Consider the following 20,139-nt stretch of genomic DNA (forward strand, 5'->3'; position numbering starts at 1 on the left):
CTCTCAACTCAGAAATGAAATGGGTAACGCCCTGAGTGATCTCTATACACTTGTTAAAAAGTGTAACAGGAAGATTAAAGCACTCAGCCGGCGCTGTGATGAAGTAGAAGAGGTCAAACTGAGTGACCTCAGATACCTTCTTCAAGACAACTCAGTTTTGCATGAAAATATGAAAATCATTCATGATTCTGTCTCTGAAGTCCAGTCAGTTTCAAAGAAACTGAAGAAGGATGTCACAACCATTCAGAACCAATTAAAGTTTCCAAACAAAAACAATTTTCCGTTGAGAACTCAGTATCAAGGTACACAGTACCAAGGTACTCAGCAGAGAAGAAATCCCCAGCGAAAAGTCCAATGTGATTTTTGTGGGAAGTTAGGACACACTACTAAAGTGTGCTGGCACGCTCAGCACTGGGGTGTTGACAAGTCAGTAAAAAATCCTAAACAGAAGGTCATTTGTGACTTCTGTGGAAAGAATGGCCATACTGTCCATGTATGCCGCCATAAAATAAAATATGATGCTATACCTGTTGCACCTAACAAGTCAGGACCCAAAAAGAGTTGGGTACCTAAAAGTAACTAGTTACAATGCAGGTAAGCCTGAGATGTGCCGAGAAGTCAAAGATGTGGTATATTGACAGCGCATGCTCAAGGCATATGACGGGTGATGAAACTCAGTTCATCACGTTTGAACGTAAACGAGGAGGGAGTGTAAGTTTTGGAGACAACAAGAAGGGTAAGATAGTAGGCTCAGGAACCGTCGGAGGTAATCCTACTATTGAATCTGTCTCCCTAGTCAGCGGACTCAAATATAACTTACTCAGCGTAGCTCAGCTATGTGACAATGGAAGAAAAGTTATATTTGATGCTACTGGATGTAAAATATACGAGGGTAAAACTAATGAGTTAAACTTAACTGCCCCTCGGATAGATAATGTCTTTTTGCTAGACTTAGAGAAAAAGTTTTCAAAAACTGTGTGCTTAGTAACAAAGGAAGAAAATTCCTGGCTATGGCACAGGAGACTTGGTCATGTAAGCATGGACCTCCTGGCCAAATTAGCAAGAAAGCAATTGGTTGAGGGACTGCCTGAACTTAAATTCCAAAAAGATCAACTATGCCACGCTTGCCAAGCTGGAAAACAAACCAAACAATCTTTTCATAGTAAAAACATTGTCTCAACTAAACGTCTGTTAGAGTTACTACACTTGGATCTCTTTGGTCCAGTCCAGCCGCTGAGTCTGGGTGGAAGAAGATTTTCCTTGGTCATTGTAGATGACTTCTCTCGGTATACGTGGGTTATCTTGCTGACCAGCAAGGATGAGACCTTTGAGACATTTTCAAACTTGGTTAGAAAAATTGAAAATGAGAAAGACCTAAAATTAGCTCATATCCGTAGTGATAACGACGGAGAATTCAAAAACCAAAAGTTTGTTGAATTCTGTGAAGCCAGCGGCATTGACCACAATTTCTCTGCTCCTAGAACGCCTCAGCAAAATGGGGTTGTTGAAAGGAAGAACAGAACTCTTGTTGAAATAGCAAGGACAATGCTGGATGAGCATAGGCTTCCAAAGTATTTTTGGGGAGAAGCTGTCAACACAGCATGCTATATTCTGAATAGGGCTCTAGTTAGACCTATACTTAAGAAAACCCCATATGAACTTTGGAAAGGACGAAAGCCCAACATTGGATACTTTCGTGCCTTTGGCTGTAGATGTTTTATTTTAAACACCAAAGATAGCTTAGCCAAATTTGATTCAAAAGCTGATGAGGCTATCTTTCTAGGCTACTCAACAAACAGCAAAGCATACAGAGTTTTTAATAAGAGAACCCAAGTATTAGAAGAATCTATACATGTGCAATTCGATGAAACTGACCCTGCAGGAAGATACCAGCCGCTGACAGAAGATGAACCAAACTCAGCACCTGCTGATCAAGAACCAGCCACTGAGTCCTTCACAAAACGGCTGACCAAGAGTAAGAGTGAACCTAAAATTACTTTTACTGACCCATCTACTTCTGCAGAGATTGTTCAAACAGGAACAGCACAAGACATGAATCTACCCAAAGAAATAAGGATTCCAAGAGGGCACTCCGAAAGTGCAATCCTTGATTCTGCTGGGAATACCCTGATGATGAGGAATCAACTCAGGAAGTACCTCAGCAATGTTGCTTTCGTCTCAGTACAAGAACCGAAGAATTTCGCTGAAGCTGAGTACGATGAATTCTGGATGAACGCAATGCAAGAGGAGCTCGATCAATTTCGAAGAAATGATGTATGGGAGTTAGTGCCCCATCCAAAGAGTCAAAAGACCATCGGAACAAGATGGGTCTTCAGGAACAAGATGGACGAACAAGGAAACGTAGTCAGGAACAAAGCAAGGCTTGTAGCTCAGGGCTACAGTCAGCAATAAGGTATAGACTACGGTGAGACCTTTGCCCCAGTGGCAAGGCTAGAGGCAATTAGAATACTGTGTGCATATGCATCTTACATGAACTTTAAATTATTCCAAATGGATGTCAAAAGTGCTTTTCTTAATGGAGTTATAAACGAGGAGGTTTATGTAAATCAACCTCCAGGTTTTGAGGACCCTAAGTTCCCAAATCATGTTTACAAACTCAAAAAGGCTCTGTACGGACTCAAGCAAGCACCACGTGCTTGGTATGAGAGGCTGACCAACTTCTTACTGACTAGAGGTTACGTCAGGGGTCAAGCTGATACAACCTTATTCATTAAGAGAAAGGGTAAAGATACCCTACTGGCACAAATATATGTGGATGATATTATATTTGGTGCTACTAATGAATCTATGTGCAAGGAATTTAGCAAACAAATGCAGACTGAATTCGAAATGTCAATGATGGGAGAACTCAACTTCTTCCTTGGACTTCAAATTAAGCAAGGAAAGAATGGCATATTCATCAGTCAAGCCAAATATGCCAAGGAGATCTTAAAGAAATATGACTTGGAAAATTGCAAGCCAATATCCACTCCTATGGGCACTGACACTGTCCTTTGTGCTGATGAGAATGGTAAGTCAGTAGACAGCAAGTTATACCGAGGTATGATTGGCTCTTTACTTTACTTAACAGCAAGTAGACCGGACATTCAGTTCTCAGTATGTTATTGCGCTAGATATCAAGCTAACCCTAAGGAATCCCATTACATAGCCGTAAAAAGGATCCTTAGATATTTGCAAAGCTCAGTAAATGCAGGTTTGTGGTATCCAAATACTCATGACTTTACACTCATCGGATACACTGACGCTGACTATGGACGAGACAAGCTGGAAAGAAAAAGCACCTCTGGAGGTTGCCAATTCCTAGGAAGCTGTCTTGTATCCTGGTTCAGCAAAAAGCAGGCGTCAGTAGCATTGTCTACCACTGAAGCTGAGTACATTGCTGCTGGTCACTGTGTTGCTCAAGTCCTATGGATCAAGCAACAACTTGAAGATTATGGTGTTCAAACGAAGACAATTGAAGTCAAATGTGACAACAAAAGTGCAATTGATCTTTCCAAGAACCCAATTCAACACAGCCGAATGAAGCATGTCAGCATCAGACATCACTTCATTAGAGACCATGTACTCAAAGATGAGATCAAGCTGACCTTTGTCCCAACGGACGAACAGCTGGCGGATATCTTCACGAAGCCACTGGCTCGTGAGCAGTTCAGCATACTGAGAGAAGCAATTGGTATGTTTAATCCTCTTCAGTAAATTCCTGTGCTAAATGAATATTGAATGATGAGTGAATTACATGCTGAATGATTTATTGTTTGCTGAGTATCTCTTGAAACTGACTGAATATACAATACTGAGTAAACTTGCACACTGAGTAAATTAGTTTAGAACTTGAACTTAAAATCATCCTTAAATAATGCACTGACCTCTCAGAATATCAAACGCTTGACATTCTAAATACTGAGTGATTAATCCATTAGCATAAATTCCAAGCACGCGTATAACCTAGGATGACGTATTCACCGTAATGTGTCATAAATGCCAGGATCCCTGTCGGTACATGATCCCAAGGCAACTGACACATGGATTTGGTTAAGATCCACACCGTTCAACTCGTCTATAAATCATGGGCATTTCCCCATCTTTTACTCCTTACGCTCAACAAATCCTTAAGGCTACAAAATCACCCAAATTTCTCTCTCTCAAATATCTCTATTCTCTCCATCTTAGAAGCATGACTAAGCTATCCTTCAACGTCTCCGGTGCCGGCCAAAATAAGTCCAGCTCCGATGAACCTTCACGAAACCCTTCCACCTCTAGCAAGGGTAAAACTGATCAAAACTCTGAAAAAGAGAAAGCTGTGAAAATACGAACCTACTCCAAAGTCTTCGAAAGTGTTCTCGAATGGAAAGTTGAGCCCTCCAGATGGGTTTCTGAGCACTTCGTCCAACATGAACAACCATTTGCCAAATGGATTGCAAAGAACGAATGGGCTGGGCTGTTCTCCGTCAGAGATGAAACGTATCCTGACCTGGTAAGGGAGTTTTACCACAATCTCATGGTTGCCAATGACTCCCCTGACTATCTAAGCACTAAAGTAAAAGGAAAGACGATCTTCATCAACCCTCTGTACTTGGGAAATCTCCTCCAACTTAAAACTGAGGGAGTGAGGCTGAGGAAGTCTGGAGATCAGGACAAGACCGACTACGTCCATACTTTCTGTAAACCTGAGGGTCACTCAGGCGAGATCTCAGCATCTTCAATGGGACAGCACCAAAAGATGGCTCACTACCTGCTGAGCTACTTCATTTACCCTAAGATAAACTGCACGACCTCAGCAACGAACTTTGAACAGTGCTTCATATGGCACATGCTGACGTACACCCCCATCAACATGCCGGTCTTCCTAGTTGCTGGGTTCCTACGCAGCATGGGTACAATGAGGTTGGGATCAATCATTACCAGGATCCTCATCGACCACAAGATTGACCTTGAAGGTGAGGAATCTTTCAGAGGAACCGAAATCACAGCGGCCTCGCTGAGGGCACTGAAATATGGGCAGCCTTTGTAGAAAGGAAAAGCTGCTGCTGCTGCTGGCCAAGCTGACCAGACTGAGGAGACTATAGCTGAGCCTAAGAAAGGGCGAAGAACTAAGGCCCCAGCTTATCGCAAGAGAAAATCTGCTGAGACACCTAATGTTGTGTCTCCAGCAAAGAGGCAGAGGTCAGCTGGAAAGTCAGCTGAGAAGAGAAGCAGGCAAGATGAGCCTAACACTGAGGCAGCTGCTGAGCTCCCTCAGAAGAAGCAGAAGTCTTCAATACTGGCCCCTCTCGACGTCATACCGATGGATTTTATTGTACCGGGTGATTCTCACTTCACTCAATGTCAAGGCACTGATGCTGAGGGAACTGAGGTCCAGTTAGATGACCACTTCATCTCCCAAGTTGAGGAAGAACTTGATGGAGATAATACTGAGGAAGAAGAAGAAGATGATGAAACCAGCGGTCAGAATGACGCTGAGGAGTCTGAAGAATATGCCAGCGAAATTGAAGCTGAGGACGCTGACGCTGACGCTGGGTTAGCAGGTGGAGTTGTGCAGACTGACACTGAGTTGGCTGCGGGAGTTGAACAAGTTGAAGAGCAAGCTGACCAGATTCAGACTGAGCAAAAGGAACCTTCTCTTACTCACTCAATAGAACCTGCTCATCATACCACTCCACCACGTAGAAGGCGAAAACTGGTTAAGGCCAGTGAGGTAATAGTCAGTGACCCTCCTGTGCAACCACCATCCATTCCTCAACTTGTCCTCTCCAAGACAACAAAGGATCCTTCTACCGTCCAATTAAAATTTTTCAAACGGCCCTCAACTTCCTCTACTACAACGCCATTGGAAAAACAAGCCTCTGTTTCTTCTCAACAGGAACATGCCGAGCATAACACTTCAACCACTTCTACAAGTCAGGTTGAACCAAGCACTGCCCATGCTGTTTCCTCAAGCATAATGCTGACTCCTCATCCCTCTGCCGTCAGCACAGACAGTGTTCGGGTTATGACTTCCATCATCAACAACCTCTTTGCTGATCAATCAAACTTACCTCCAACTCAAGTGCAAATTGAGCCAAGTCATCCAGTTACTGACCAGGGTATTCCTTTCACCCCACTTTCTTCTGGTCATACTGATGTACATCGGGATACCACTGAGTCCGGCAAAAAGCTCCTTGACTCAGTGCAAGCACTCATCCACGATCTTCAACATTCCGCTTCGCCTGCTGCTGGATCTTCAATTCCTGCTGCAACTCAGCTCTCTCAAGTCACTCTACTTCTCAACGAAGTCAAGGGACTCAAGGATCTGCTGAATGTCGTCCTATCATTACAAGCCCAGCAAGCTAAGTAGGATTCAATTGCTAAGTTGGCAGAGATACAGCTGTCAACAATTCAACATCTGAACTCACTCCATCAGCAAGTTCAGAAGTTATCTGCTGTGAACACTGACTATGCCACTTCCTCAGAACTCAAGATGCTCTTTGCTCAGCTTCATACTGAGCAACTTAAGACAAATGAGCAAATGGTATCCTATAGTCAGTGCTCAGTCGAGCAAATTGGTGAGGCCATTCGGCTCCTTAATCTCAACAAGCAAGAGATGGATACTGACTCGATGAAGCAAAATGAGTTGCTATCTCTTGCACGGCAATCCTTCACTCACATCCGTCATAACAATATCCAGCGTCATCATTATGACTCAGCACTCTTAAAAACCTTCCACCAAGTCTTTGCTGGTCTCACTGAAGCTCTCATTTGGCAAGCCAAAGCACAAGCCTTCAGTGTGAATATGCTCAGTGCTGCTGATCTTCATATACCAGTCGAAGTATCCGCTGATGGCGTTGGCATTTTTGATGGGGTCAATGAAAGTGCTGACAAACTCAAAGAGCTTTCACAAGAACTGACTCGCGCTGTCTTAACCGATGCGTTTAAGCTCCCTGAAGTTGAAAAAACGGGGGAGAAAGCGCAAGCTGCTAGAGCTCAGCATGAGCAACGTCAGTACAAGAGAAGTCAGTCACAGGGCAAGAAAAAGAAATAGTTAGGCTAGGTCTTAATTTTTGCTAATTTATTTCTTTTGTTGTGCAACTGCTGACTTCTATCAATATATCATACTTCCTTTTCTTATTCAAATACTGAGTTATGATATATGCTATTAAGTACTGAGTTATTATGTATCTTCGTTTATATCAGCTATGCTTAACACTTATAATATTTATTGACTAAATGATATGCTGATAACATGTTTGACATCATACTATGATCTTATGAAACATTCTGATAAAGAACTCATTGAACAATAATTTGCTCAGCGCGCTCTGTCACTATACATTACTTCCGCTGAATTCTGAGTAAAATAGAATATGACCCATAAGCTGACCTATACCTGAAATCTGATCTTAGACTTATTCAGTTAAACCTTAGAATGTTTAGAATAAAACTAAGTCAGTAGTTCAGTCCTTACGGGGGAGTTCACTTAATTAAAAAGGTCAACTATCATGGGGGAGCTCATACTGAGTTCCTTGCTGAACAGTTTTGCCAACATCAAAATGGGGGAGTTTGTTGAAACACCTTTCCACATAATTTTGATTTGACAAAATTGGTTAAGTATAAATTAGAATACATATTCTAAACACACTAAGTTTAAATGCGTTGATTTATTCTACTAATGTGTTTGTTCAATGTTGAGTATAAATGTTATAAGTCATAAGGATTGGAAGGCCCAAGCCCAATATGGAAGCCAAGGCCCAAGTCAAACAACTTAGTACACTCGGCCCGCGTATGTCAAGACGTTGTCGTTTTGGACAAAAACGCAACTCAGCAAACGGAAGGATCTAGAAGACCTTTAGGAACAACTTCACAATGAAGCTGCTGAGTAGTCTCGACAAAGCGTACAAGACAGCAGACCGGCAGAGGAAAACTTCCAGACAAAGTGTTTCCTCTTTTAGCAAAGTTCAGACGACACAGTATGCTGTCCAGTTGACTTTACCATAAAAGGAGAGACCATCTGCTGTGCTGACCAAGGACAGAAGATACACGATTGTGATTGGCCAAGAGCTCTGTGCAAGTCAGGATGACAACGACACATAGCCGTTTCCCTCCAACGGTTATTTCGAAATTCGAAATGACCGAATGGCCAGACGTCTCTATAAATAGTGCCATCACAAGCTTCACTAAATATAGAACTTGATCAAGCCATTATGCTGTCCAAATCTCTACAAGTTCTGCAAGCAAGAAGCAAAGCAAAATTCTTACACTACATTTTCATATCTGTGTAAAAGTCTAGAGTGATTGTTTTTCAATCATCTAAGGTGTTCTAGCAATTGTTGTTTAGGACAAAATCTTTATCATTTCTAGAAGTAGAAAGGAGAGGCTGAGTACTCGGTTTTAAGTACTCAGCGGAGAGATTAGGATTGAGTAGAAGTATAGAGGAAGGTACTCTTGTCATACTCAATTGCTGATATTGTAAAAGGTTTGAGGCTCTACCTTTAAAGCGCTCAGTAGAGGATTTGAAATCTCGGAAGTGTTTCGGGGACAGGACGTAGGCTTAGAAGAAGCCGAACCTGGATAAATCTGCTGAGTGAAGTATTTCTAAACCTTAACTCCTTATTTACACTGCTTGCTTAAAACAAACTAAAACTGACCAAGTAAAAGAGGTCAAGCTGAGTTGTGCGCTACCAACGAGAAGGTTCAGGAATAGACTCTAAGTGCTATTTCCTGACCCAAGCAACGAAGCTGTCCTAGTCACTAGTTGACTAAGCCAGTGTCTTGCTGAGTGCTAGACGCCGCTGTTAGATAAACTTTTCTTAAAGAGAAGAAATCTGCCTAAATTATCTTAAAAAGGTAAAATAGTTCCTAACCCCCCATTGGAACTATATTTGCAACCTTACAAGGGACCAACATAAATCACCCGAGTGTTTGGGAGATGGACCCAAATAAATGCAAAGTTTAGAATGAAAATCAAACTTATGTTTGTTGTATGGACAGAGTAAGGGATAAATACCACTACCAAATACACGCAAGGAGGAATAAACGTGATTCTTTTTATGAAACACACGGAAATGAGACTTGTCATGAAGAATTTTGGTAGGGAGATTGTTGATTAAACGCATGCTATGAATCATGGCATAATTCCAAAATTGGAGAGGTAATGAGGCATTCGTTAGCAAGGTAAGACACATATCTACTACATGACGAATTTTTCTTTCAGCAATACCATTTTGAGCATAAGTATGAGGACAAACAATTTTGTGTAAAATTCCATTGGATTGTAGAAAAGGTTGAAGTTTCTGGAATTCACCCCCAAGATCAGAATAATTTTTTTTAACATGTGCATTGTATTGATTTCTGATCATTGCTAGAAAGTTGTCAAAAATGGAGGCAACTTCACTTTTATTTTTTAAACAAAATAACCATCCAAAGCTAGTAAATTCATCAATGATAATAAAAAAAATAACGATGTCCACTAAATGATAAAACATGAGTAGGCCCCAAACGTCCAAATGTAAACTTTCAAAAACAGAAATGCTGGAACGAATAATGGAAGGTAAAGAAGTTTTGGCTAATTTTCCTAAAGGACAAAAATGACAACTACTAACTGGTGCTGAGGAAGATAAGAAATATAAAGTTGTATATACATATATATACATAAAAACTCAAAAGGGTAGTTGATAATTACTTACTTTAGCACTAATTGGGAGAAAAACACATTAAAACCTCAAATCTTCCCCTCTAATCTGCTTAGGACGAATCTATGCTAGAAATATCCAAATCAAAATCACACCGACCACATTGTGTATTAGGATGTCTAGAAGCTACTGTAAAAAAAAATGAGCTCGATCCGACGGTGCAATCTCCGAAAATCAAAGAATGATAAAAAAATAGGTAAAATTGAGTGTATGAAGGAGAATAAGATGGAATGAAGATCAATTTTGTAAATGTGCACATTCCTATTGATATGAACGAATTTGGGATCTTGATTTGTGCAATTTTAGCTTCCCAATAATGGATAATATCCATTTTGGTCCCCCTAAACTTTAACTTCTTTTAAAACTTACCCTAAACTTTTGATTTTATACTTAAAATATAAAATTAGCCTCCAAACTATATCCATAATACCCAATTAACTCTCCAATCAATAAATAAATGTAATGTAACATAATATTAGGGTATAATAACTAAAATTAGGGACACGGATGTGACAATTTATTCTGCAAGTATCGAGCTAATTGGTCTCAGGTGTTATCTAGGATGTGAGGGTTTTGAGGTTGTTTTGATTAAGTTAATCTAGTCCTAGTTGAATTAGTCTACTCCTAGCTAAGTTATTCTAAACCTAATTAAGTTATTCTACTCCTAATTAAGTTATGAGGAGTTAATTTAATGTGAGTAGCAATGTGAGAGGGAGTGATGCGCCTCCCGTACAGAAGGCTCACTAAGGGATAAGTGTACCCCGTCGTTATCAAGTAATAAAATCTGGAAAGTCCAAGTATCGAATCCACAGGATTTATGTCACACCCGACCCGTAAACGACCTCAATCGGCATCAGGCGTGAAATAGAAAGATCACAATCAACACTTAATAGTCTCCAAATATCATAAATATCACTTTTCTAGGTATTCCTCTTAAATGTATATTCTAAATAAATTCATATTCCTATTACATTAAAACCTCAACATATTTACCAACTTCATCATAATACAATTAAATATTGAAGTTCTAATAATAATTCTAACAATTAGCAACAACTTTCGATCCTCGTATAATCGATCGGTAACCTTCTTTCTATCTTGTATTTTCTCACCTAAAAACATTAAAACATTTAAAAAGGTGAGACAATTATCAACTACATAAAGTACTTATACTCAAAATAGCTATATATATAGTTTAATTTTCAAAATGCATCATATAAAATTCATATTCTTAAAAATGAAAACATTATGGATTAAACCATAATAAAATACTCAAAGTAGTACTTTTAACCAAATATGCACTTTAAAATATCATAAGCTTGCTATCATTTCTCAAAATACCACACATAGTCAAAACGTAAATCACTGTATTAAAACACTTAATATAAAACTCATGTCCAAAATAGCTATATATATTTATTTGTTTAAAATCTTAACTATACGAAATAAATAGGGTTGCAATTAACCATTTACTCAAATTAACCGTAAATCAATAAATACTTGATACATAGTATTTCGATAAATAATTCATAAATCGTATTTCGATAAATACTTTATCAACTGTATCCATCCGAGAGATAATCCCCGTATGTATCAATCCCCACAATATAATAGAATCGAGCTATCTCATAATTTGCCTATCCCGCATGGTCTTACTCAACAATTCTTTGCCATACCCGATAGGTCTTCCAATTGTGTACACATGCCGTATTTCTCACTAAATACGGACTTTAATAAAAAACCACCTATCCGGATTACTCTTGATGGATACTAAAAACATTATAATTTCATAATATAATTTAAAATCAGAAATATATATATATATATATATATATATATCCCTCATAAATCAACATCATAAATTTTTCTCAATACCTTTACTCAATCAATTTCCAAATATTAAATCATAAATCATGATTGAACTAAAATCACCAATAAATAATTTAAAAAAATATACTTATCAATATTAACTTCAATTTCTTAAAAATAACACATAAATCATCATATATAAACTTTATTTCAATAAATCATAATTTCATCAAAATTAATATTTTAACAACCTTTAATTAAAACTCAAATTTACTTTTAGAAATAAATTTATAGAAAACCACTTATTATATAATACATATACCTTTGATCACAAACTAATTATCAATAAAGTTTCTCAATACACTTTCTTTTGAATTATACTCTTCAAAATATCAAATATATCACAAATATTAATCAAACATACTAAGTTCATCAAAACCAAACTCAAATCATGTATACATAAACATATATTATAGGTTGAAATTGACATGCAAATACATATATCATTACTTGAACTTAACTTTAAGTTCATGTTAAGCACTAATTCATAAAAACTCCAATTAATCAAATGCATGTCAAAAATCACCACAAAAATTCAATTTTCTGGAAAATATAGAGTTGTATATACATATATATACATAAAAACTCAAAAGGGTAGTTGATAATTACTTACTTTAGCACTAATTGGGAGAAAAACACATTAAAACCTCAAATCTTCCCCTCTAATCTGCTTAGGACGAATCTATGCTAGAAATCTCCAAATCAAAATCACACCGACCACATTGTGTATTAGGATGTCTAGAAGCTACTGTAAAAAAATGAGCTCGATCCGACGGTGCAATCTCCGGAAATCAAAGAATGATAAAAAATACATAAAATTGAGTGTATGAAGGAGAATAAGATGGAATGGAGATCAATTTTGTAAATGTGCACATTCCTATTGATATGAACGAATTTGGGATCTTGATTTGTGCAATTTTAGCTTCCCAATAATGGATAATATCCATTTTGGCCCCCCTAAACTTTAACTTCTTTTAAAACTTACCCTAAACTTTTGATTTTATACTTAAAATATGAAATTAGCCTCCAAACTATATCCATAATACCCAATTAACTCTCCAATCAATAAATAAATGTAATGTAACATAATATTAGGGTATAATAACTAAAATTAGGGACACGGATGTGACAATTTATTCCTGCAAGTATCGAGCTACTTGGTCTCAGGTGTTATCTAGGATGTGAGGGTTTTGAGGTTGTTTTGATTAAGTTAATCTACTCCTAGTTGAATTACTCTACTCCTAGCTAAGTTATTCTAAACCTAATTAAGTTATTCTACTCCTAATTAAGTTATGAGGAGTTAATTTAATGTGAGTAGCAATGTGAGAGGGAGTGATGCTCCTCCCGTACAGAAGGCTCACCAAGGGATAAGTGTACCCCGTCGCTATCAAGTAATAAAATATGAAAAGTCCAAGTATCGAATCCACATGATTTATGTCACACCCGACCCGTAAACGACCTCAATCGGCATCGGGCGTGAAATAGAAAGATCACAATCAATGTAATTACCCGAAGAAACATGAGGTGATACGACCCGGCAAAGCGACACACGACCCGATGACACGACACGACACGAACACGACATGCTTTTTTAGTGTTAGTGTTTAGGGCTTTATGACACGATATGAAAATTGACACGACACGAAATGACACGTTAATTTTTGTGTCATTTTCGTGTCAACCCGAAAACACGAAACTGACCCGAAATTTAATTAAAGAAATTAAAAAAATTAAAAATTATGATAAACTAGGTTAAAAATAGACATGACTCTTCTTATTTATTAAAGTATAAATATAAAGAGTATAAAAAAATCTATCTTATCTTATTATCTTAACTTATTAGGTTTTAATTTTTCAAATTATGAATTTGAAGTAAAGTTCAAAATATTTGGAATGACAGATCGGGTCGTGTTGAGCAGGTCAGGTCGTGTTAGTGTTGAACTTAATAGGTAATGGGTCATTTTTGGATTGACACGAAACTGACACGCTAATTTTTTAGTTGAGTTAGTGTTGATATGTGAACCCGAAAACGACATGAAATGACATGGATATTAAAAATTATTGTTATATTTTCTTGTGTTTTTTATGTCACTTTATTAATAAAGATAATAAAATTATAATTATTAATTGCAAATATTGATTTGAATTTCCTAAATTGTTATAAACACATTACATGACCCTCTAACATGATATTATCGAACTTTTCGATAATTATTGTTAACATACTAATCTAAAAATGATATAAAATGTTTAAAAATAGTACCATATCTTCTTATATTTTTAAGAGTTATTATTAATATATATGCATAACAAAATTACATGTAACCCGAAAACACGACACGAAATCGACACTAACCCGAACAGGTTAACACGACTTTGACACGAAAGTTTTTGGGTTGGGTTTGGGTTTACTCATTTTTGACACGAACCCGAAATGACACGACACGAACACGACTCGAACACGATAATTGCCAGGTCTAGATACGATAACAATGAAAATAGATTGTTTAGACAACGGAATTAAAACCTAATCTAAGTCACTTGTTTCCGAGGTGATTAACCTACCTATCCTCTTGAGGTCCCTAGTTCGTGATTCCCTTGTAAGGCCGAAACTAGCTCTAAGGCTCAGCAATTTGGGCTTAATCTTCTATAGGGTCGTCAATCCTATAGGCACTGACTAGGTCAGATTCAGCTCGCAATATGTGCCAACTTAATTTTGGGATTATCGAATGAGTTAAACCAATCAGACAAAGCCTAAGACAAAGAATTAAGCAATAAAACAATTGAATAAACAAAACTATAACATATATTAAAGATGAAAAGTATTGTCACGAAGATACAATGAGCCTAGGATTCATAACATGGATAAGAGGCTAAATAGAATATAAAAGAAGAAAAATCACTTTCAAGGAACCTGTCTACCAATGCAGGCGTCTTCCTAGGACTTAAGGATGGAACTTGAGCAATCCTCGATGAACGGAGCTTCGGAAATGTCTTCAATGGAGGTTGAAGGAGATGGAGGAGGTGGATAGGATTTCTCAAGGTGGAAGCTTAGGTTTTTACAAAAAAGATAAAAGATAACAATAATTCCTAACAAATGGAACTATTTATAATGAAAAACTAAAACCTATTCCTAATGGAAAACTGATTAATAAAACCTATTTCTAATAAAAGACTAATTAATAAAAAGCTTTCCTAATGAAAGACTAATTAATAAAGAGCTATTCTAATGGAAAAATAACTCTCCAATTATTATCTAATAAAAACTAATTTATCTTTGGGGATAAAAAAATATAATTATTTAAATACAAAAAGCCCAAAGATAATCCCTAAAAATCTACCAAAATATTCTGCATGACTTTTATTTGCATTTGATGCGCCGAGTGAGTCATTGATTCTGATCCTTAAAAATCTCCATCTTTATCTCTAAAAATCTGAACATAATCTCATAAAATATTATTTAGATAATCCACCCAAAATTAATTAATTATCCTACCAAAAATCCTTTTTTAATTACCAAGTCAAATTTGATTTATTTTTGGTAGGTTAATTTCTTACTTTTGGGTACAGATAAAGCTCAAAATAACATATAGAGATTAATTTATTAAAAGTGACAAAATACTTGACAAAAGTTAGGAATATTTAATAAAAAGCTAAAAAGTAATTTAAAAACCTAAAATTGACAAAACAATAATAACTTGCTATTAAAGTAAATAAAAAGAAAATAAAAGATACAAAATAGTCCCTAAAACCGTACTAAAAGATAGGGTTTTTTGACCCCTATCAGTGAGCAGGACGAGTTACATGAACATAATTAGTTGTTGAACTATAATAAATAGGTTGTATGGGTGAAGAAGGGTGTTCATAATTGGGATGAGATTGCAAATTTTGACCAGTATAAGAAATAAAAGAGTCAAAAGCATGTGAGTGCAGGGAAGACGGTAACTGAGAGCTATGATACGAGGGTGCTGGGCTAAAATTAGGTCTGATGATTAGCTTAGAATTATTACCCGGTGGAGGAAACAATTAAGGAGCAGCGTGAATCTGTCTGGTTCGAGGAATAGGTCCAGAATCCTTATTGTCAAACAAATAGCTCAATGTTACTGTTGATTGTTTAGGAGTGGTGAATGGTGGCTCAAACCTCCATCCAGAAAAAGGTTGCAGCGATGAAGCCAAAGCTGTCGCAACAGTGTACTCGGATCTGAATTCAGATGATAGAACCGTGACGGCAGACGGTGGAACAGCGACGGTAGACGACAGAGAAGCCGCAGACAGGGATGCCGACCTGTCTAATTACGAGGCGGCGGCAGATGCCGTAGGGTGAGATTCACCGAAAACACTGATAGACGGATGCTGGGGAAGGGAACTCGACACTGTCGGACCGGAACTTGCTCGTGATACCATGTTGATATTGCAGAATAGTGAGAGAAGAGAGAGAGAGAGAGAGAGAGAGAGAGAGAGAGTTTGAATGAAATAATTCTCTTGATTAGGGTTTCTATTAATCACAAGTATATATATCACAGGAAGTATAGTCCTAATACATTACTTAGACTAGTAATACAAATATAACTTTATTTAGAATATGTTAGAATTATCCTGAAGATAATTACTGATATTATCTCTATGATTTATTGATAATTGTCCAAGAGATAAGGTGTATAGATAATAAGGAATATTATCTCTAACACTGGGTAACGTCAGTCTTATCATGCACCAATAATGCACAGATGCCCAATTCTTCCATCCATTGTATCCAGTTCTCCATAAACCTGGGGAATTCCAATAAAATTCAGTGATTTTTCACAGATTCAAGTAAGTTTTATAAGAGAATTGAATTGCCGAAGGGAATAATTCTTTAACCGTTGTGAAGGTAGGGAGAACAATTCAGTTGATACGAAACTGGTTATTTGAGAAGAATTGAGTAGATAAAAGAGAAGGAACGTCAGTTAGAAAGTGTGTAAGAGGTTTTAGATAAAAGAGGAAGATGCCTGAATAATTAATATTAATCAATAATTTAAAGGGTTAATTATAAAAAAGTACCATGTGGTTTGGCCGATTTGCGATGTGGTACATGTGGTATTTTTTTTTACAAACACAACTTCGAGATTGTCATTGTTAGCAAAATCAAGAAGACGGTAGAAATTCTGTTAAATCACATGGGCAATTTGGGAAAGAAAAATTTTGACTTTTTTTCTGACTTTTTGGGTTGACTTCATCTTCTTCTCTTCTCCTTCTTCGTTCTTCTTCTTTCTTCTTTTTCTTCCTCCCATTCCTCTTATTCTTTTTCCTTTCTTTAATTCTTCTTCTTCCTCTTCCTTTCTTTTCTTCCTTATTTCTTCTCTTCATCTTCCCTTTTTCTTCTCTTCTCTTCTCTTCTTCTTTTAATTCTGGAAATTCCAGAATTCTGGAATTTCTAGACGTGAAGAACGTCTGGATTTTTCAGACGTTCTTCACATCGTCAGGTAACATGTCTGGAAAATCCAGACGTTCTTCACATTTGGAAATTCCAGAATTCTGGAACTTTCAGAATTAAAAAAATTAGAAAAAAAAGAAAAAAAGAAAAATAAAAAAATAGGAAGAAGAGGAGAAGAGGAATAAGAAGAAGAAAAGAGATGATGAGGAGGAGGAGGAGGAGAAGAAGAATAATAATTAAACGACGAAGAAGGAGAGAGAAAGAAAAATAAAAAATCGAATTTCCTAAATTACCCCCGTGCCATGCCAACTTTTTAATAGAATTTCGACCGTCTCCTTTATTTGTCTAACGGTGACAACCACAAGGTTGTGTTTGAAAAAAAAATACCACAGGTACCACATCGCAAATCGACCAACCACGTGGTACTTTTTTTGTAATTAACCATAATTTAAAATGCTTAGAAAATCAGAGTGATAGACACATCAACATATATATTGAGAATCTGCCATGTGGCAAATATGTCAACAGATAAGTAAGGAATATGTTTCAATATTAAAAGAATCTAATATTTAGAAAGTACTTTTTCATGGACCATACAGAGGGGTTTGTTTTGTGAGATCATTTAACTTCATGACCTATCCAGGTATGCATAGCAAATTTTATCTACCTCATTTCTCCTTTTTAATGGATCGAAACCAAAGAGGATTACAATTAATGGACCAGAAAACCTGAGATTCACATACAACATTTTCATAGGGTAGAAAATGATGGAAGAATGCTTATGTACTATTATATGTTGGAAGTAATAATATCTACTTGTACGAAACATCATGTTGCATTAAGAGAATAGCAAAAGAGTACTTAGAGGTGACATAAAAAAACATGCACATCACTCACTTGTCGAAAGGTTTCTTTATCGTCTCTTGTGATTTGGAAACACCGGAACCACTTTCCTTCTTCAATTTCTTCCTAAGTTGTTCTTTAATCCATTTTCTTAATTCAAGATACTCTTGTGACTCAGCAGTCATATTCCTCCTCCCCACCTTATTCCTCTGTTTCATATCCTTCCTCCTCATATTCATCGTAACCTTTATACTCCTGCATAAAGACAAACATAACTATTTATTTATTTAAATCACTGATGCTCGTAAAGTATATAGCATTTAATAAGACAAGTGTATCCTATCGCAACAAGTAATACTGTGCTAAGCACGAGATCGAACCACAAAGACTATTTGTTATAACTAGTAAATCTACCTAGAGTGATCTAATTGTTTAGAGGGTTGGATAAATGTTTGGGTTTTTGCTTAACTAATTAAATGAATTAAAGCAATAAAGATAACAAAATAAAGGGAACAATTGACAGGGTAGAAGGTGAATTAATGGATGGCACAACCTAGGCTGAGGAATCCTTTGATTAAATCCTATGTATGGGTTTAGGGAGTTCACATTTATGTTTTACCAATGATTTGACGGTAATTGCCCTAAGTGAAAGACTAATGTGATCAGTATTGTCCTTCCTATTCATATGCATTCGGGTGACGGCTTGATTAGGCATATACCCTAGGTCATGCAAAGCATTAGGTTCATTGGCAACTAAGGCTAAAGCCGTAGCCCAGCCACGAAGCTGCACTCCTAGTGGTCTCTAGCGAGGTCAGGTTTATACAAATTCGGTATAGACGATTCCGTGGTCAGGTTCTCATCTGTCTATAATCCTATTTAATGTCAGGGTCACAGGCATTAAGCACATTATTTACATAAACAGGCTAGTTGATCATTATCAATGTTCATTCTAGCATAAATCATGTTCCTAACAATTTCTAGGCATTAAGCATGCATAAACTGATCCATCAAAGGTCCTAGATCCCTAATCATACATATTCATACAATCAATTTCATCCCCATCCCAAATTGGATGGGGATCAGTTCATAGACAAACTAATCATAATAGGAGGAAATCATGAATAACGGAAAACATCCACAATAAATTATAAAAGCAAAAGATAAAAGAGAGAGATAGAAATCTAAAACCCGCTTTGTCTGATTCGATTATAAAAATAGAAGATGAGGAGCTTCTTCCATCAATCGTTCTTGAAAGAAAAGACAAAACAGAAAATAAACCTAATCTAGAAAGCTGGAAATCTAATCTAAAAATATAAATTACATTGTGGAGGCGAGAAAGCCCTAGCGGCTTTCCGATTTGTTGAGTGGCTAATCCCCCCGAATAATGAAGATTAGCTCCCTATTTATAGAGTTAGGGAGAAACCCTAATGTCTCCGAGGGCAAAATAGGCTATTACCAAGTGTTTTAATGGGCTTTAGGCCCAAATCCGCGCATTCCAGCAAGGGGGAAGGCGCTGGTGCGCCTTTCCCCGCCTCGTTTTGTCGAGACAAGGAGTGTCTCGATGAGACGAGGGCCTGTCTCGATGAGACAGGGCCTAAATGGGGCGATTTTGCTCCGGCTTTTATCTGTTTAGGTCTATGGGCTTCCGAAAAGTGCTTTAATGGTCCCTGATGAATTCCAAAAGTGCTCTGACGGTCACTGAATAATCCGGAAATGCTCCAATAGGCTTGGGTCTGGTTCGGAAATGCTTAAATAGTCCTGAAAAACCCTGAAAACACCGAAAATGCGATAAATAATGGAAAATACTAAATTTAACTAAAAACTAACAAATTAATACAAAAACTTAACTAAAAGCTAATTAAAACAAACTAAATTAATCCTAAAAACCCTATATAAATGGGAGCTATCAATCACAGTACCAACTTGATTATAAGTAAAAGACCAACTTATGCATCATCTTTTAATGTTAGATTTAGACATAAAACACGGGAGACTTACATCTTCTTTATACACCAAAGTGTTGAAATCAGCAAACAGTTGCTAATTACAACCGTTGGACACCTGAAATGTGAAAATTCACATAAATAAACATAGATAAAGATATTGATTTTACAGGAATTATTCTTATGCTACCTTCAGGGCAGAAAAAGTACATGGAATAAAATTGAAATGCAACCATCCATATTAAATCATATAGAAAAACAATGAATTTTTGACAGATTTTGATTTAGAATCCGGAAATATGAAAGACATCGATAGACATCCTTCTATAACAGAGAGGCTTAAATCTAACATAATGAAAGATAGATATTCATTTTTTGATATCCT

Source organism: Euphorbia lathyris, chromosome 2 (genome assembly GCF_963576675.1).
Source record: "Euphorbia lathyris chromosome 2, ddEupLath1.1, whole genome shotgun sequence".
Classification (NCBI taxonomy): domain Eukaryota; kingdom Viridiplantae; phylum Streptophyta; class Magnoliopsida; order Malpighiales; family Euphorbiaceae; genus Euphorbia; species Euphorbia lathyris.